At 52.7% G+C, this 21,130-nt stretch overlaps 1 protein-coding gene across 2 annotated transcripts in view; it reads right to left on the reverse strand.

Annotated features, from left to right (window-relative positions):
• TBKBP1 (TBK1 binding protein 1) overlaps positions 1 to 21,130 on the reverse strand; it is a 348,794-nt gene that overhangs the window by 142,763 nt on the left and 184,901 nt on the right. The gene's annotated exons all lie outside the window — the stretch shown is intronic.

Here is a 21,130-nt window from a genome sequence, read left to right on the forward strand (position 1 = left end):
TAGTTGGGATCTTCGAATTTCTCTGTGTTTTTAGATGAGGAGAAACTGTAACTTAAAGTTTTCATTTCTTATGTATAAACTGATGTTACATAAAAAATAAAAAAAAATAAAAAAAATTAAAAAAAATTAAAATGGACCTAAATACCCACCCCAAAAAATGCGGTTAATTTGGAAAAGTTCAATTGTACCGCGATCAAGTATGCTAATACCCAGCTCTCTCTACCAGAGGCCAAAGTGGGCGGGAACTAAAGGGTATGACGTTCCCTTACTTTATGAAACCTGGAGCACCATTCCTGGCTGGCACGGGAAAGGTGCTGTTTGTTTGTTTTTTTTTCTTACTTCTCTCCTACAGGGGATTCGAAGCAGGGCCCTGCTGGCAACACTCCAGTGCCCCACCATACTGTGCTTGGGTCAGAACGCCCATTGCCAACCTGCCAAAGCTCCGCCCAGCAGTGATCGGCATTTGTCTTCCCGCAATTAAGCATGGATTGCTGCACACACAGTGTCTGTCCAGGTAATGGGCTGAGGCGTGGGGGGGGGGCGCTGGGGGAGGCGGTGAGGGGGCTACAGTCCTGGGCATGTCCCTTAAGAGATGTGAAAGGAGAAGAACAGAAGAAGGGGGCAACTCCGGGGGGGAGGGGGGTGTCAGAGGGAACCATGTTCCACTATTTATTTTAATGTTTTTACATTTCGACCCCTTCACTCCCCCCAAAACACCACAATCACTGCCTGCAGAGCCAATTGCCTTGTTTGTAATACAGGGCCCACCCAGCTCTGCGGATGCACCTCTCGCACCCTATCCCGGAGACCCTGTCACCTCGCGCCTGCGTGTGCAATGCTCGCGCAGTTAGGCCAATACGCCTCCCTGCTTACAGGAACTTCCCCAGGCTTTAGACTAACAGGATGACAGGAGTAAAATAGGGCTCTAGCAATGTACGTCAACCTGCCCTGTACAACCCCCCCCCCAGCCACACTACACACCTCCACACACATCACTCCAAATGCACATCAAGTGTATGCCATGGCAACGCCTCTAGCAGGTACGGATTCCAACTACATCTTGACGGCCCCTTCCCAACAATATTAGAACTGAGCCTACAATGCACCTCAGTACGAAGATGCACCCCTTCCCGCTATTCGAGCACAGAATTCCACATCATTACATTCTCTGTCATATACTTCGGTAAACTCCCTAGACAGACCCAGGACAAGACGTTAAAAGCCATGTCCCTGTATCAGTGGTGCTCATTAATGGATACATATGCATGCATCTACTGCCATCTGCTGGACGAATTCGGAACACTCACTTTTTAACCTCCCGCGGTCGTCCGGGTGCTGAGGATGTGCACGATCACAGTGGTTGGGGCGTGAAAGAATACAATGCTTGTGTTGTGACCGGGTTTCGCTGACTTTTCTAACTAGGGGCAGCTCCCCTTGGTTTCTGGATACAAGCAGGTTAAACAGGTAAAGTGGAGAGAAGCGCTGGTTGACCAAAATGTTGGCTGCCATCTGCCAAGTGCTGTCTATGAAGACCTAATCAACTTCAAGCCATGACTAATAGCAATAACGTTCACGCCCATTTCAGGGAAGTCACACACGTCCCAAAAAATATATAGATTGAAGCAAACACTGGAAGTGAAGCCCGCAGGTTAGCCAACGAGACACTGCACAGCCCACATCACTCCCTAGAGCAGGGGCGCAACGAAACCTAAATTACAGCGGGGTGGGGGGCAGGCTAACCCTTCAAATGCTGGGAGCGGTGCTAACTTCATGGAGTGGCAAACTTATTTGTGTGGGCATATAATTCCTTTACGCATTCTAATGAGGCTGTTCTAGTGCAGCTTCAATGTTACAAGCAGTTAACCCTCTCCTTTATATCTGAAAGCAACCACTTAAGAACCGCTCTCCCTTATCTCCACTTTTCCTTATTTTTTTTTTTACCTCGGAGCACTCCAGAGTCAGTGGTTTCACATGCCTGAGAAGCGTGCATAATTTTGAGGGACCCTGAGAAGGGGTTCAAACATACCTTTGTCTTGCAAATAACTGTACAGACAAGATCCGAGTAAACATTGCGAGGAAAGAAAAAGTCAGATCAAGTAATACAAGATACACTTATTTACTGATGTTTTGCATCGTGTCACATGCAGAGTACCCCGCTTCGGGGAGGTGGGGGGAGGAATGGGCGTAGCAAAGGGTCCGCGGAGGGCAGATGAGAAACATGGGGAGATGGGTGGGGGTGCTCCTTTCACACAATGACCAACATTGTCCAAACAAGCATCCACGAGCAGTGCAGAGTAAATTAATTAAAGCGTGTGTAAGTGGCCTCACAAGGTGGAGTTCTGAACTCGGTCTCTGCGCGCAGGGGGAGTCTCAAGGAACCCACCAGTGGGGTGAAGCCTAGTGTGTTCATTAGGCTGGCACTGGCAGGCACGCAGGCAAGTCGTCCAGGCATACTGGCACATAAGTTGCAAGCTGTGGCCGCCGGCTTAGTCAAGGTGTCAAGGCCTGTTGTTGGAGAAGGGAGAACTTTAGGGACTTCGTGTGGTGGCGATGGGCCTTTGGACTCTCTTGGAGTGCATTCTCCCTAAGCATATTGAGCCACCTGCCTGCCAAACACTTTTCAGAAAGGTATATCTGCCATGGCTTCCGGTGCCTTGCATGCTCCTGCTATCTGTTATGGGGCCGGGTAAGGCTGGCACCGCTCCTGCGTATATGACACAGGAGCCAGTGTGTTCAGTTGAAGCCGCGCACCCCTTTTATTGGGACTATCACATGGTGTACCATGTGTCACCAACGCAGGACCCTGCACGAGCCCTGGGAGGGGCACTAAGTCACAACATCCCAAGACAAGGGTATAACGTTAACGCGATGGCGTGATGCAACACTAGATAAAGCACCACACAGCTACATTTCACATGGTTCCATTGATCACATACATTTATAGGACATTCCACTCAGGCAGCTGCTCATAGGGCGGCAAAGGCATCATAAGGGAAACTTTGTTAAACACTGGAGGAGGGAACTCCCCCCATTCCCCCAATCCGTTACCGGATGCGTTTTAAGCATGCACCCACTATGCGGGATCGAAGTTTCACATACACATAATTGTGGAGACCACCTTAAGCACATCAATAACATGCAGACTCACAGCATCAAATGTACATTTCGAATGGATTGTCTCCTCCCACGTATTCCTCATCTTTTGATAATATCTTTCCCGCTCAAGTTCCGGAAACTCCTCAAGACCTTCCTCTTCTTTTCCTCTTTCTCTCTCCCTCTTCCCTGCTAACCTCCCTCTCATCGCTTGCTTCCCTCCCTCTTTCTCTTCTCCAACCTGCTCAGTTAGCGGACTGGTCGCCTGGTGCACATCCAGAGCCTCACAGGTCCCAGGCTCCCCCGACAGTCCTCCAAGCCTCTGCACTCTGCCTGGCACTACTGCAATATGCTCCATGATAGAGGCAACCACTCTGCACTTAACCATGGTCCCGGCTGGACCCCTCCTTCTCGTTCGCACTTCCTGTTCTGTTCTGTGCACACAACCTTGAATGTTCTAGGCCTAGCAAGTCTGTCTGTCCAGTCCTCCCTCTGTCTCCCCTCCCTAGCCTGGTCGTGCTTGAAATACTCATGCATATGTGCACTGGATGACCAACCACCAAGAAAACTGAAATATTTTCCAGACCAGGACTGTTTATTGATCTATATGTTCCTTTCCCTCTTCATTAGATCATTCAGAATCTTCAAGGCCTAAGAATGACAACTGTATTCCCTTGCTCCCTTCCTGCCTTGAAGCGCTTTGAAGCACTTCACCTGTGTATAAGTGCTCTACAAATAAACAATGACAATTACAATTACAGCTTCAGCTGATTCGGAAAATGTCTCGAGAGAGGGCACTGTGTGCTGTCTCGTCGAATCAATGTCCCTCGACTGTTAACGTCATCATTAGTATAAGTATCGCACGCAGCGCCCATTGGCTTCAGTTCCGTTTTTACGAGCATTCGATTAGAAGAATTACGGCGTGCTTTAGTTCTTCATTGAACTTTGTCACTAATTTGGGAATATGAAAAGGTCTTCACCGTCGGCTCCATCAATGCCTACGAGGGGCTTCAAGAAAAGCCAAGACTGTGGATCGAAAAATGTTGATCACCAAACACCACCACATATGCTTGTGGTGTCTCTGAACTGAACATTGTACCTCCGAGTGTAACTCTTGTCAGGCGATGACCGGCTCTAAGGAAGCATAAAGGTAAATCGGTAGCAGGTAGGCTCCCTTCGAAGTCTCCCTCAAAGATTTCCAAAAAAGAAAGTCTGAACAGTCGAGAGATTCTCCTGGACGGAAAATGTCTAAAAGATCCGGATTGAGAAGTCGATCACGTCATTCTTCATCTTCTTCCAAGAAGACCAAGAAACAACATCACAGATCACCTTCGACCTTTAGTGAATCCTCATCTGAAGTAATCAAATGTCCAACCAAATCGGACTCCCCAGAAAAATGGGATGCATTTTGTAAAATAATGTTAAAAATCTTCGAGAAGGCGGCCCCAACCCCCTCGAAAGAAAAGCAGAAAGACCATGCCCCTGTTGCTCTGCATAAAGCCGGCAAAGGGAAGTCAAAGATCAAATCCTTTGAATCTTTGAGTCCGAGGCTCAAATCAAGAACTATCTAAATCTCGATCTGACAAGAAATTGTTGAGGGCTTCGACAAGCCAAGAGACCAGTCCTTCGAAGGACCCTTCGAGGAAGCATAAGAAGTCGGCAACTTCGATGGTCTCGTCAACGCCATCAGCGTCAGAGCCATCGGCGACAGTGTCAAAATCGACTCCGACAAAATTGAAGGCTACGACACCACCAACTTTGAAGTTGTTGTCGACAATTTCTTGGAAGTTGTCAAAGCCCCCAATAACACAAGATAAGATTTTCAAACTCTTACCAAAAAAGGATTTTCTAAAATCTTTAACTTCAATTTATGAAGACAACAAGCCTTCAGATGACAATACACCACCATTTGGTTTTACAATTTGGTACCCCAAATGTGCCAGATGAATTCATTTCTGAAGAGTCTAAAATAAAACACTTGTATGAAAACTTGCAGACAGCCAGTGATATAGGTACCTCTCCAGACCCGTCTGACCACGCTGACTCCTCATAGAGGCAACTGATGATCAAGGTGGTTGAATTTTTGGGTTGGAGTAGGCCTGCACCATCATTTGAGCAGGATGATCTAACTGATATACTGGATCAAGGTCCCCAGAGAGATCCAATTTTACCTTTTTATATTGCCCTTCAGAAAAGGGTCACTTGTAATTGGGAAACACCAGAAACTGCAGCTGCAGTAAATAAAATCTTCTCAAAGAAATATAGGCCATCCAGTGACGCAGAATCTTGGACAAAACACCTTACACCGGAGAATTTGGTGGTTCAGGCAGCCACGTCCACAAAGCAATCTGCATACCCTTCTATCCCTCCTGATAGGGATGACAAGCGAGTGGATGCTTGGTTCGAAAAATATTTACTGCTGGAAGTATGCCTTTGAAATCAGCTAACACTACGTGTGCCTTGTCAAAATGTGCGTTTACCCTGCGGGATTGTGTAGCTATGGCGGCTGACCACATCCCGGAGAGAGAAGAAAGAGACGGCTCCCTGGCTATCATCAAGGATGGTAAGGAGGTAATGTGTGAATGGCTCCAGTCAGGTCTGGATACTGCAGATAGCATTAGCAGATCCATGGCTAGTACGGTGCTGCGCAGGTTTGCGTTGTTGAGGCAGTCCGGATTTGCACCAGAGGTACAATCTAGACTCCTCAATATGCCTTTTGACGGCTCAAGGCAGTTAAGCAACAAGGCTGATGAAAGTCTGGAAAAGCTGCATACCTCCAAAGCAGCAGTTAAATCTCTTAGTGCCGCCTTTAGACAGCCTCAGCCTAACTACTCCAGGGCATCATCTTGGAGGGGTAAATCCTTTTGATTCTATTCCTCAGCTGGAAGAGGGAGAGGACAGGCCAGTCATAGATGTCAGAAATATTCCCTCGTGTTGGACAAGGGAGAGGTCCTAAATCAGCGCAAGCAGCGGCAGCTTTGTCCTCAGCCGCTGCTTCAGCCGCCTCAAAACCACTCTCAGGCCTTAGCCCGCAAGACCCCAGTGGGAGATACACTCTCACAGAATATGAAAGAATGGCGGGGCATTACTTCAGATGTGTGGGCATGGAAAACTGTAGCCCAGGGTTACTGTCTTCCCTTTTAAAAAAGGCCTCAGGATCATCTACCGGGGAACAGCTCTTTCAAAATTCCAGATCCCCTCCTTGCGCAGGACATTTTGACCCTGCTAGAGAAAGGTGCAATAGAACCGGTTCCTCAGACGGAGAGGAACAAGGTTTGATAGTCCCCGTACTTTCTAATTCCCAAAAAGGACAGAGGATTGAGACCCATCTTGGACTTAAGAAACCTGAACAAGTTCCTCAGGAAGGACAAGTTCAAGATGGTTTCCCTTTCTCAGATCCTTCAGGCCCTCCAACTCCAAGACTGGATGATGTCATTGGACCTTCAGGATGCTTACTTTCATGTGCCTATCCATCACAAGCACAGAAGGTACCTGTGGTTCGCGGTTCTCATTATCAATTTCAAGTTCTGCCATTCCGGCTGACTTCCGCCCGAGGGGTTTCACCAAGTTAATGGCGATTGTGGCAGCAAATCTCAGGAGAGGGGGGATTCATGTCTACCGCTACCCACACGATTGGCTGATCAGGGAACATTCCCCCAAACATGCCCTGGAACATCTCAGCGTAATGCTCTCTCCACAGACTGGACTTCTCCCTCAATTACAAGAAGTCCCACATGATACCATCACAAAGACTTCAATTTATCGGAGCAATACTGGATACAACCTTCAACCTTGCGGAAAGCCTCGCCACCCAAGTTGAAGGCTCAACACATTCTGCAGATGGTCACCAGCTTCAAGAGTGCCCAGCGGCTCCCGGCCTTTGGCTTGGTTGCCCGGCCTCATCGCAACCTGCATTTTTCTGGTGCGAGAGGCTCGTCTGAGAATGAGATCTTTCCAAAGGGCTCTGAGGACTCACTGATCCCAATTCTCAGGCAAGATGTCAGAACTGATTCAGGTTCCAAGCAGAGTCACACAGGATCTCCTGTGGTGGGCCTGCGAGAACAACATTCTGAAGGGAGAACAACATTCTGAAGGGAGAACCTTTTTGGCAACCATGGCCGGAGTTAATAGTACAGACGGACGTCTCACTAATGGGCTGGGGAGCCCACGCCAACAATTGGAGTTGAGGGCAATCAGACCAGCACTGAAGGCCTTCCTGCCCTCTGTACAGGGAATGAACGTCCTGATAATGACAGACAACACTTTGGCTATGTACACCTCAACAAGAGAGGATTCATAAGATCACTACCACTGTGCAGAGAAGGAACAAGTTACTTACCTGTAACTGTTGTTCTCCAGCATGGGTCTGGCATGGATTCACATGCTCATGAATATTCCCCGTCGTCAGGCTGGGAATCCTCGGTAAAGAAAAAAACCAGTATCAGTTTTGTTTCTGATCTGTCTTTCGTAGTAGTAACCAATCACTGGTCTCTGCGTCATACTGACCACGGCCAATGACTGCCCTCTACCTAAGCCCCGCCTCTGGCAGCCATCTTCAGATTTGGAAGCACGTGAAGTGGCAGTATGACCAAGTGAAGAGCCGCAGAGGGGTAGGCGGGAGGGTTCGCATGTGAATCCATGCCAGACCCATGCTGGAGAACAACAGTTACAGGTAAGTAACTTGTTCCTTCTCCAGCATGGGGTCTGGCATGGATTCACATGCTCATGAATAAAGAATACATAGCAGTACACACATGCACAACCACGGGAGGTGGCAAAGGCTCAACATTAAGCATTACATCAAACGCAACATCAAGCAATCTTACCTCCTCACCAGGCTCACCTCAGGCGAACAGGTTGCGCAGCACTGCTTGGCCGACCCTGGACTCCTCCCTGGAATCCCGATCGACGCAGTAGAATTTCGTGAAGGTGTGCGTCGACCTCCACCTAGCAGCCCTGCATATGTCCAGCAGGGGTACACCAGAAAGGAACGCCGTGGTAGCTGCGATCGCTCTGGTGGAATGGGCTCTCGGACGGCCAGGCAGCGGTCGGTTTGCCAACCGATGACAGTACATGATACAGCCGGAGAGCCATCTGGAAATGGAAGCCTTCGAGAGAGCCTTCCCCTGATTGACAGGTCCAAAGTTCACAAAGAGTTGTGACGTCTTCCGAAAACACTTCGTGCGGTCCACGTAGAACTTCAGCGCTCTAGCCACATCCAGCGAGTGCAAAGTCCTCTCAGCCGGCGACGAAGGCGACAGGAAAAACACAGGCAACACCAAGGGTTCGTTGAGGTGGAAGTCCGACGGCACTTTGGGCATGAAGGAGGGGTGCGTCCTGAGCACCACCCTCGTGTCGTGAAAAGTCAAGTATGGTGGCTTGCAAGATAGGGCCTGGATCTCTCCCACTCGTCGTGCGGAGGTGATGGCCACAAGAAACGCTGTTTTCCACGACAGAAACTTCAACGGGGCCGAGTGCAGAGGCTCGAACGGAGGTCCCATGAGCTTGGTCAGCACCACGTTGAGCTCCCACGCCGGGGCCGGAGCCTTCACCGGCGGGAACGATCTGAACAGTCCCTTCATGAACTCTTTCACCAGACGATGAGACCACAAGGACGTCCGCCCCGTGGTTCTGGTGTATCGGGAGATCGCAGCAAGATGAATCTTGATGGACGCGTGTGCCAGTCCAGCCTTGGCCAGCGTCAACAGGTACGGCAGCACTTGGGGAGCCGTAATCCTTAGAGGGTTAATCTTCTGTGCGTGGCACCAGACAGAGAACCTCTTCCATTTGTGTCCGTAGCATTTAAGAGTCAAGGACGCCCTGGCCTTTGCAAGAACCTCTCTGCAGTCGGCCGGTATGTCGTATCCTCCAAACTCTAGCGCTGCAGGAGCCAGGCCTGCAAGTTCAGCGACTTCGGGTCGTGGTGGAGGATGGCACCTCCTTCCCTGGAGAGCAGATCCGCGTCCACTGGCAGCTTGATTGACGGGGACGCTGACAAGTCCAGAAGGTCCGGGAACCCTATCTGCCTCGGCCACGCAGGTGCGACAAGGATCATCCTGCACCGTGACCTCTTGAGCTGGTTGATGAGCTGGATCAGCAGTGGCAGAGGAGGGAACGCGTATAGGAACAGGCCTTCCCAGGGGAACGAGAAAGCATCGCCCATGCTCCTCGGCTGGGGAAACCTGCTGGCGAACCTCCGGCACTTGGAGTCCGTCGCCGTTGCGAACAGGTCGATCTGGGGTGTGCCCCACCGTCGGAAGAGGCGATCCACTAGATCCTGCCGTAGTTCCCACTCGTGGCACGAGCGCAGCTCCCTGCTGAGTGAGTCGGCGATGGTGTTTTTTATCCCTGCCAGATGAAACGGCACCAGAAACATCCTTTGGGCGACGGCCCAATGCCACAGGTCCTGCGCCTCCTTGGACAGTGCTGGGACCTGGTTCCACCCTGTTTCCTGATGTAAAACATGGTGGTGGTGTTGTCGGTGAAGATCCTCACCACCTTGCCCTTGAGGGACGGAAGGAAGGACCTGAGGGCCCAAAACACTGCACGGAGCTCCAGGACGTTGATATGGAGGGACTTCTCCGTCGGGAGCCAAAGGCCTCTCGCGTGCAGATTTCCGGTGTGCGCTCCCCACCCTTCCAGGGAGGCATCCGTGGTCAAAGTCTCCTGGTGGCCTGGGGTCTGGAAGTCCATGCCCGCCGTCAGATGTGCGTGGGTGCCCCACCACCGGATCGCTCGTCGGAAACTCTCGTCAAGTGTGATCCTCTCCTCGAAGTTGCCCGTCGTTTGGATCCAGCGCGCGTCCAGGAACTCCTGCAACGGGCGCATCCGGAGCCTGCACATGGGAATGAGGTAGATGCAAGAAGACATCATTCCGGGGAGGGACTTGATGGACCTCACCTTGGCCGCGTCGGCAACCAACATCCGCTGTACCTTGCCCAGGATGGCCCTGGTCCTTTCCTCCGACGGGGAGGCCAGAAGGGACACTGTGTCGAGCTTTGCTCCCAGAAACAGTGCGTCTTGCGCGGGTACCAGGTGGGACTTGGCGTAGTTCACGGAGAATCCCAGGTCCGTGAGAAGTTGGACGGTCCTTGCCGTGTGCTCCACGGCGAGCTCCCTCGTCTTGGCTCGGATGAGCCAGTCGTCCAGGTAGGGGTAGACGTGGATCCCCTCTCGGCGCAGCTGTGCCGCCACTGGTGCAAGGCACTTGGTGAATACCCTGGGCGCCGACCGCAGACCGAAGGGAAGGGCTCTGAACTGATAGTGACGCCCTTGGACCACGAACCTGAGAAATTTTCGGTGCCCCTTTAGGATGGGAATATGGAAGTAGGCATCCTCCAAATCCAACGACGACAGGAAGTCGCCCTCCTCCAGCTGACCCAGGACGTGCTGGAGGGTGACCATCCGGAACTTCTGCGCCTTGATGAACTTGTTCAGCCATCGTAGGTCTAGGATGGGGCGCCATCCTCCCGTCTTCTTCTTCACGAGGAAGTATCTTGAGTAAACTCCGGAGCCCCGAAGCCTCTTTGGGACGAGTTCGATGGCGCCCTTCCTGAGCATCGCCTTTACCTCCCGGAGAAGCTGAGGGACGTGAAGCTCTTTCCTGGCCACAGGGGGGACGCGCGGGCACCTTCTTTGAAACTCGAGCGCGTGGCCCTGGGCCAGGGCGTCCAGCACCCAACGGTCGGTGGAGATGGACTCCCACACGCTGACGAAGCTCGCCAGCCGGCCTCCCACCGGGGTGCTTCGGTGGGGGCCCGACCCCACGGCCGGTTCAATCCTGCTTAGACGAGGCTTTGCCGCCTTGACCTCCTTGGCGACGACGGCGGGGTCCGCCTGACTTGCCTCGTCCCCTGTAAGCTTCTTGAGACGACGAACGGGCCGCTTGATGGTAGGTGGAAAATCCGCCGCCGGAACCTTTGGAGGCACCCTTGCCTCCGCCGCTCCGAAAGGGCGGCCGCCGTTGCTGGAGAACCCCGAGAGCCCGGGCCGTCTCCGTGTCCGCTTTAATGGCTTGAAGGGAATCGTCCACTGTTTTCCCAAACAGGTTGTTCCCATCGAACGGCATGTCCAGGACTCTGGTCTGTACGTCTTGACGGAAGTCAGTAGCCCTGAGCCATCCACGCCGCCTAAGGCACATGCCGTTGCCCAACTGGCGAAATCCAGTGTCGGCGATGTCCGTCGCAATTGTGATGGCGTGGTCCGACGCCACCTCACCTTCCTGCAAGATCTCCAGGGCATCCGCCCTCTTGTCGTCCGGTAGGAAGTCCAGCAGGGGAGCCAGTTTGTACCACAGCTCCCTGTCTTAGCGGGCTACGATAGCCAAGGCGTTGGCCGCCTTAATCGTCGTCGCTGCAGACGAGATGACCCTGCGCCCCATCGTGTCCAATTTCTTTCCCTCACCGTCCGGCGGGGAAGTCGACGTGGAGGCCGCACCCCCCCCGCTTTCTTCCTGGCCGCCGCGGAGACGACAGAGTCCGGGGTAGGCTGTGCCCAGAGGCACAAGGGGGCCGCGTCCGGGACCCGGTACTTCTTCTCGTACCGGTCTCTTCTAGCCGGCGTCGTGGATGGGTTCTTGAGGAGGGCAAGGCCCTCATCCCAAATATCGTCCAGCAGAGGTACCGAGAGGACCGTCTTCCTCTTGGCCTCGCGCCGCTGATAAAGGAAACCTTCCTTCTTCTTCTCCTCAGGGCAGAGCTGGAAGAGCTCAGACGCCCTGGCGATCATGGAGTGAAAAGATCCAATCTCGTCGGGCGGGGAAGTCCGGGTGGGAGGCGACGACGGCAGATCGTCGTCGTACACCTCGTCGTCCGTACCCGTCGCGGCCGTGTCAGTCCCCGTGTCATCCCCTCGAGTCGTGGACGGGGAGGAGGGCTGAACGGGGCGCGACGGCTGAAAAGGAGGTGGAGGGTGAATCCTTCTTTTCTTAGGAGGGGGGCTGCCCGAAGGGCCTGGTTCCGGGTCCCCCGACGGGATCTCCACTGGCAACGGCAGTCTCGTCCTTATCTCTGAGCATAAGGACTGTATAGCCAACAAAATGGCCGCCGAGTTGTCTTGCGGCGCTGGTAGAGGGGAGTCCGACGGGCGGTCAGGGGCCCCGTCGGTACCCTCGACGATGTCATCGTCTCCTGCGTCGGGATCCCTCCCGACGGGCTGGTCTTCTTCCACGCCAACGCCGTGGCTTAAGACCTCGACCAGTTCTTCCTCAGAGGTTGAGGCCGAATCCACGACGACCTCCTGCCCCCCTTTTTCTTCTCCGTCGGAGGTTTCACGGGGGTCCTGTCGATGGGCATAAAAGAGGACTCCCTCCGCGGTGGCAGGGAGACTCTGAGCCCCGAGGTCGCCACCACTGGTGTAGCCTCCACAGGCTGAGCCAGGGCCGCCGCGACTGTCTCGATAGAGGCCTTGGCCGGATGGATTAAGGCTTTCACCACCTTAGGTGCGCTCACCGCCTTCTCCTTGAGGGGGTGGACACTGCCTCGCTCCCCCTCCGCCTTCGAGCTCGACCGGGGCCTCTCCAGGAGCTTCGCCGGGTGCTCGGCCTTCCTCTTACCCGACCCAGAGCGTTGGCTCGTGGTTGATGGTGCCGGGGAGGGTGCGCCCTGCCTGGCGCCCGTAGAGCCCGACCGTTCGGCGCTCCCGGTGCCAGCGGACTCGCGGTGCTTGGCCTTGTGTTGGACCCCCGTCGCCGGGGCGTCCTCAAAGGTCTTAGAAGACCGCTCGGATTTCTTCCTCCTTTTCTCGCCGGACGGGCTCTTCCCTTCCAGCCAGTTGGCGAGACGTTGATGGCGGTCCTTCATGGTCCGCTCCGACATGTTGCCGCAAAACGCACAGTCCTTCTCCACGTGCGTCTTGTCCTCATGTAGGCAGTAAAGACAAAAGGAGTGTTCGTCTTCCTTAAAGACATTCTGTAGCTGGCATCCAGGGCAGTCCCTGAACAGCTTTCCGGGCGTCGAGCTTCCCTTCTCCTGGGCCATGACCGAGATGGGCCTGAGAAACTTCTGGAATCCTCCAAAAGCGTAGCTCGACGAATCTTCACCCATGAGGGGCGTAGACGAATCCGACACGGGTCCCCGTTGATCGGATGGAGAGTCGGTGGAGTTTGAGGCTCTTTTGACCGAAAAAAACGAAGTTTTTTGAGAAAAAACGTGAAAAAAATAGCACTAACGCTCGAGAGCAATAGCACGAGGATCCCAACACATGAACGTGCGGTAAAAATCTGAAGATGGCTGCCAGAGGCGGGGCTTAAGTAGAGGGCAGTCATTGGCCGTGGTCAGTATGACGCAGAGACCAGTGATTGGTTACTACTACGAAAGACAGATCAGAAACGAAACTGATACTGGTTTTTTTCTTTACCGAGGATTCCCAGCCTGACGACGGGGAATATTCATGAGCATATGAATCCATGCCAGACCCCATGCTGGAGAAGCACTGAGCTCTGGTTGTAGGCAATTCAAGTGTCTCTATATCGGTAGTTCACCTAGCCAGAGAAGAGAACACAGCGGTGGACGCTCTGAGTAGGCAGAGCACAGTCTCCCATGAGTGGGAACTAGCTCAGGAAGTCCTTCAAGAGATCTTTACCCTTTGAGGAACACATCAAGTCGATTTATTGGCGACCGGTGTCAACCGAAAGTGAGAACTGTTCTGTTCCAGGGAATTTCCCCCAAGAGGAGCTCTAGGGGACATGTTGGTGGTGGACTGGTAGTTTCCACTCCTGTACGCATTTCCTCCAGTCCCCGTCATCCCTCATGTGATCAGGAGTTTGGGAAAGTTCAGGAAATCCATAATCCTAATTTCTCCGGATTGAGCCAGGAGGATGTGTTACTCGGACCTTCTGGACATGTCAATCTGCCCGCCAATACATCTTCCACAAAGAGAGGACCTTCTCTCGTGAGAGGAGGGTCGGGTTCTCCATCCAGAGGTCAAGACATTCAACCATCACGCATGGTTTCTGAAAGGCTGAGATACAAGGATTGGGACCTCCCAGATGATGTAATGGAGATCTTGCTTTCGGCCAGAAGGCCAGCAACATAAATGTTTGTACTGCTGCAGTTGGAAAAAGTTCAGCAGCTGTTGCAGGGCTAAGAATGTGGATCCCTTTCTATGTGATACACCTACGGTGCTATCTTTTTTGTTATATTTAGCAAATCTGGGGCTCCAGATTGGACCAATTAAAGGTTATCTGGCAGCGCTTTCAATTTCTAAACGCTCTTCGGAGGAGGAGTCATATTTTAAAACTCCTCTGATTATTCAATTTCTAAAAGGCTTTACTTATGTATTTCCACCAATTCCATTCAAAGTCCCTATATGGGATCTCAATCTGGTGTTAACATTTCTAACATGCATTCCTTTTGAACCAATGCATTCATGCCCATTAAACTGTTAACTTTGAAAACTGTCTTGCTAGTACAATAACATCAGCCAGCAGTGCAAGCGAGTTGCAGGCACTTTCCTGTAAACCACCATACACTTTTTTCTTTAAAGAAAAGGTTGTTCTCAAGGTTAAACCTTCTTTTCTACCAAAAGTAGTCTCTGACTTCCATTTGTCACAAAACATTATTTTGCCAACTTTCTACCCACCTCCTCATCCTGGAAAGGAGGAGGAAAGTAGGAGCTATTTTCTGCTCCAATTTTCAATGTTATGTGGATGACACTCAGCTCTCTTACAGGCTACTCTGAGCCACCTCTGCTTCTTCCATCATACCAGACTGTCTGGCCACAATTCAGGAATGGTGTACCACCAATGACCTCTGCCTTAATGCCAGTAAGACTGAAATCCTCCTCATAAGGACAGTCACTCCCTCCTTTCCTCTCTCTCTCTGGCATCCCACTCTGGGCCCTCTTCCTGCTCCGTCCTGTGAGGCTAAGAACTGTGGTGTTATCTTTGGCTCCACCCTCTCCTCCTCTCCTCACAGCTCTGACGTCTCTAAGAAGTCAAAATGTCAGCTGCACCTCCTCATAGGTATTCTCCCCTTTGACACTTTCCCCCAGAAGTAAGTGTCAAAGCGAAGAATACCTGTCTCCAGAGCTCTGGTCTTTACAACTTATCCAGAACCGGACTGCAAGACTTGTCCTTGGTCTCAAGCCCAAGGATCGTATCTCTCCAGCTCTGAAATCTCTTCACTGGTTCCCTGCGACGGCAAGGATCAAGTTCAAGACCCTCTGCATCGTCCACAAGGCTTTATGGGGCTTGGGACCGCTCTACCTCCAAAGTTCTCTTCCAAAACATCTTCCTTCTCGAGCTCTCCACTCATTTACCTCCAACTCTCTGAGGGTCAGATGCTTCTCCAAGCAGAGAGTTGGGGGCAGATCTATCCCCTCGGCTGGGGCCTCCCTCTGGAACAGCCTCCCTGCCTCTCTCAGACTTGAGCAGAACCACCTCTGGTTCCAGAAGCAACTCAAGGCCTCCCTTTTCGCTTCCGATTTCTCTCTCCCTTTCCCTGCTGATGCACCTGACCTGATCTGCGGGCTAGTCACCTTCTGAACTCGGGCCCAGGCTCCTGCATGTCCAGTTGCCCTCGCAGTGCCTCCGGGCTCCCCAGCAGTTAAGGGTCTGTATCTGCAACCCTACAGTCCCTTCTCTCTGCACTTATGAGCCAGCCGCTGGCTGCATTTGTGAGTTAACTGCACTTTGCCCTTCCCCTCCGCCCGACACTTCTCCCCTTCCCTCTTCCTGCACTTGCGTGACCTGAATAACACAAGGCCTAGTAAGATTGTTATTTTGTCCTCCCTTTGTTTCCCCCTCCTTTTCTTGTCACACCTAGAAACACTTGTGTACAGGCGCGTTATAAATGCCACATCATATCATATGAAATATTACATAGTCTGGACCCAAAAAGGGCTCACAGTTTTTATTTATCAAGAATGTCCAAAAATCATCAGAATGACCAATTATTCATTGTCTATACAGGCCCTAAATTGGGTTTGGCTGTGACAAAACAGACCCTATCCAGATGGATCATTATAGCTATTGGGGAATGTTACAGGTTAGCGGGTAAAGACCCGCTGGAAGGTTTGAGAGCACATTCCACAGGGGGCATGGCAACCTCTGCTACTCTTCAGAGAGGTGCTCCAGTCAAAGACATATGTGCGACGGCCACTTGGTCATCTGTTCACACTTTTGTGAAGCATTACTGCCTGGATGCATCTTCCAGACAAGAAGGACAATTTGGGAAGGCTCTCATTCATTCGATCCATGATAACATTTAACAATTTATTTACCCTTGGTAACGTTCTTTAGATTATATGTTGCTCCCACGTATTCCTCATCGCCCCTCCCAGCTGACCCCACTGTAGAATTTAAGTATCTTTACACTTTACGCTTTCTTGGAGTCTACGGTCAATAGTATGCCTTGCAATTCCTTTACGGGAGGGGGAGCAACAGAACTGAAGCCACGCCCTCTGCGTGCGCTACTTATACCAATGATAATGTCGACAGCCGAACAGAGGCCCTTGAAGGACATCGATTTGACGAGACAGCACACAACGCCTTCTGTCGAGAATTAATTTTCCAAAGCAGTTGAAGCTGGAAAGATATTATCAAAAGATGAGGAATACATGGGAGGAACATACAATCGAAAGAACATTACCACGGGTAAGTAACTTGTTCATTTACGGAGTCCTATGTGGAGCTAGAGGAGTCCAGTTTCATTTCACACACCATCATCTGTTTGGGAGCAGGGGCTTGACCGGCTCCTGGCACGCGTTCTGGGGCAGAATGGCCACAAGGATAGGCACAGTCATGGGTTTGGGGAACTACTCACTTGTGCAATTACATTTTATGAGTCCAGGAGAGCTGAGGGCAGGTTTGACAACCCGGTAAAGCCGCACCCAGGGACACCGGAGGGACACTTCGGCTGCGGTCCCTTGACGAGGGGGCGGGCAGCGGCGAGACACTGTTGGCAGGGTGTCTTTGCCGCACTATAAGGTGATTCCCCCAGGGAGGAGTTTACTTAATTACTGCAGTGGCAGCATCACATGGAGCTGCACTGACGAGGGTGCTGGGGAAAGGCCCAGTGCCATGACCTGCAAGGAAAGGCAGGGTCATTGTTGTGTTTGGGGGATCCGGGGTTGCAGGGCCTTGTGATGTCAAAAGTGCTGGGGAAAGATCCCAGCAGCATGACCTCCTGGCTCGTGACCACAAGGAGGTGTCCTGTCAAAGTTTCGAAAAAATAGTCTTGAAATACAATAATTTTGAAACAAAAGCACACAAAAAAAATGTTCGAATGCATTTTTTATGTACTTTTTTTTTGGTTTTCGTATAGTAAAAATAGTGGTTTTTCCCCAAAAAACGGGGGTTTGTTCATCCGACTTTTTTTTCTCGATGCTTTTGAGTCAAAACTGTTGTATTTCGACACTTTGGGCCTCATTACGAGTCACCCGGTATGGAAATAACGGTGGCAGTAAACCCGCCGCCACCGTTGTTTCCATACCGGGTGATCTCGAGTCCTGCAGGTGGAGGTGTCATTCCCGCCAGGTCTGACCTGACAGGTTTAACACCACCCGCCTGCAGGCGGACGTGGAAACACGGCACCATCACGAGATGGTGCTTGTGTTTCCACTTCCTCATTCCCATTGAGTCCTATAGGACGCAATGGGAATGGGGATTTACTGAATTCCGCCTCTGGAATTCCCAGGTCACCGGGATCGTAATACCCCGGTAATTCCGGGAATCACGGAGGTGGAATGGTAATAAGAGTCCGGCGGTAACCTGCCAGTTTTCCGGCTCGGTTACCGCCGGACTCGTAATGAGGCCCTATGACTTTTGAAACTTTGACTATAAACCCACAAGGATAGGCAGGGTCATTGTTGGACGCTTTGTAAGTCACTGCAGCAGCGGTCCTTATTACGCATCTCCACTCCCCCAGGTGGGAGCTTTGCAGTAGTCACTGTGGCAGTGGTCCTTGCCGTGCCGTTCTTCTCCCACACGCAGGAGTCCAATATATATTGATGCAGTGGCTGTTCTCGCCGCACCCCTTCCCTCTCCCCCAGGTGGGAGCTTTGCAGTAGTCACTGTGGCAGTGGTCCTTGCCGTGCCGTTCTTCTCCCACACGCAGGAGTCCAATATATATTGATGCAGTGGCTGTTCTCGCCGCACCCCTTCCCTCTCCCCCAGGTGGGAGCTTTGCAGTAGTCACTGTGGCAGTGGTCCTTGCCGTGCCGTTCTTCTCCCACACGCAGGAGTCCAATATATATTGATGCAGTGGCTGTTCTCGCCGCACCCCTTCCCTCTCCCCCAGGTGGGAGCTTTGCAGTAGTCACTGTGGCAGTGGTCCTTGCTGTGCCGTTCTTCTCCCACACGCAGGAGTCCAATATATATTGATGCAGTGGCTGTTCTCGCCGCACCCCTTCCCTCTCCCCCAGGTGGGAGCTTTGCAGTAGTCACTGTGGCAGTGGTCCTTGCCGTGCCGTTCTTCTCCCACACGCAGGAGTCCAATATATATTGATGCAGTGGCTGTTCTCGCCGCACCCCTTCCCTCTCCCCCAGGTGGGAGCTTTGCAGTAGTCACTGTGGCAGTGGTCCTTGCCGTGCCGTTCTTCTCCCACACGCAGGAGTCCAATATATATTGATGCAGTGGCTGTTCTCGCCGCACCCCTTCCCTCTCCCCCAGGTGGGAGCTTTGCAGTAGTCACTGTGGCAGTGGTCCTTGCTGTGCCGTTCTTCTCCCACACGCAGGAGTCCAATATATATTGATGCAGTGGCTGTTCTCGCCGCACCCCTTCCCTCTCCCCCAGGTGGGAGCTTTGCAGTAGTCACTGTGGCAGTGGTCCTTGCCGTGCCGTTCTTCTCCCACACGCAGGAGTCCAATATATATTGATGCAGTGGCTGTTCTCGCCGCACCCCTTCCCTCTCCCCCAGGTGGGAGCTTTGCAGTAGTCACTGTGGCAGTGGTCCTTGCCGTGCCGTTCTTCTCCCACACGCAGGAGTCCAATATATATTGATGCAGTGGCTGTTCTCGCCGCACCCCTTCCCTCTCCCCCAGGTGGGAGCTTTGCAGTAGTCACTGTGGCAGTGGTCCTTGCTGTGCCGTTCTTCTCCCACACGCAGGAGTCCAATATATATTGATGCAGTGGCTGTTCTCGCCGCACCCCTTCCCTCTCCCCCAGGTGGGAGCTTTGCAGTAGTCACTGTGGCAGTGGTCCTTGCCGTGCCGTTCTTCTCCCACACGCAGGAGTCCAATATATATTGATGCAGTGGCTGTTCTCGCCGCACCCCTTCCCTCTCCCCCAGGTGGGAGCTTTGCAGTAGTCACTGTGGCAGTGGTCCTTGCCGTGCCGTTCTTCTCCCACACGCAGGAGTCCAATATATATTGATGCAGTGGCTGTTCTCGCCGCACCCCTTCCCTCTCCCCCAGGTGGGAGCTTTGCAGTAGTCACTGTGGCAGTGGTCCTTGCCGTGCCGTTCTTCTCCCACACGCAGGAGTCCAATATATATTGATGCAGTGGCTGTTCTCGCCGCACCCCTTCCCTCTCCCCCAGGTGGGAGCTTTGCAGTAGTCACTGTGGCAGTGGTCCTTGCCGTGCCGTTCTTCTCCCACACGCAGGAGTCCAATATATATTGATGCAGTGGCTGTTCTCGCCGCACCCCTTCCCTCTCCCCCAGGTGGGAGCTTTGCAGTAGTCACTGTGGCAGTGGTCCTTGCCATGCCGTTCTTCTCCCACACGCAGGAGTCCAATATATATTGATGCAGTGGCTGTTCTCGCCGCACCCCTTCCCTCTCCCCCAGGTGGGAGCTTTGCAGTAGTCACTGTGGCAGTGGTCCTTGCCGTGCCGTTCTTCTCCCACACGCAGGAGTCCAATATATATTGATGCAGTGGCTGTTCTCGCCGCACCCCTTCCCTCTCCCCCAGGTGGGAGCTTTGCAGTAGTCACTGTGGCAGTGGTCCTTGCTGTGCCGTTCTTCTCCCACACGCAGGAGTCCAATATATATTGATGCAGTGGCTGTTCTCGCCGCACCCCTTCCCTCTCCCCCAGGTGGGAGCTTTGCAGTAGTCACTGTGGCAGTGGACCTTGCCGTGCCGTTCTTCTCCCACACGCAGGAGTCCAATATATATTGATGCAGTGGCTGTTCTCGCCGCACCCCTTCCCTCTCCCCCAGGTGGGAGCTTTGCAGTAGTCACTGTGGCAGTGGTCCTTGCCGTGCCGTTCTTCTCCCACACGCAGGAGTCCAATATATATTGATGCAGTGGCTGTTCTCGCCGCACCCCTTCCCTCTCCCCCAGGTGGGAGCTTTGCAGTAGTCACTGAGGCAGTGGTCCTTGCCATGCCGTTCTTCTCCCACACGCAGGAGTCCAATATATATTGATGCAGTGGCTGTTCTCGCCGCACCCCTTCCCTCTCCCCCAGGTGGGAGCTTTGCAGTAGTCACTGTGGCAGTGGTCCTTGCCGTGCCGTTCTTCTCCCACACGCAGGAGTCCAATATATATTGATGCAGTGGCTGTTCTCGCCGCACCCCTTCCCTCTCCCCCAGGTGGGAGCTTTGCAGTAGTCACTGTGGCAGTGGTCCTTGCTGTGCCGTTCTTCTCCCACAGCAGGAGTCCAATATATATTGATGCAGTGGCTGTTCTCGCCGCACCCCTTCCCTCTCCCCCAGGTGGGAGCTTTGCAGTAGTCACTGTGGCAGTGGTCCTTGCCGTGCCGTTCTTCTCCCACACGCAGGAGTCCAATATATATTGATGCAGTGGCTGTTCTCGCCGCACCCCTTCCCTCTCCCCCAGGTGGGAGCTTTTTCTTTTTTTTCCTCCAGATACACGTGTCCCAGGCTCTCCAGCAGCATGCACGGTCCTCGTCCCCCTTCCTGCCCGCACTGGGAACTCCAGCCCATGCTCCCCGGGACCTTGGCGGCAGTGAAGACGGATGCCGGAATAGATCCGGCAAAGATTTGGAGAGCTCTGCATGGTGGGCACTCCCCTCAGCGTGCACCAGCACGGCCGGACTGCACGTGGGTCATCAATTCCTCGTCATTTGTTATGGGCCAGGATAAGGCCGGCACCCCTCATGCATCACACAGACAAAGGAGCCAGTGAGTTCAGTTGA

This window comes from Ambystoma mexicanum, chromosome 13 (genome assembly GCF_040938575.1).
Source record: "Ambystoma mexicanum isolate Mex_15411 chromosome 13, UKY_AmexF1_1, whole genome shotgun sequence".
Lineage (NCBI taxonomy): Eukaryota > Metazoa > Chordata > Amphibia > Caudata > Ambystomatidae > Ambystoma > Ambystoma mexicanum.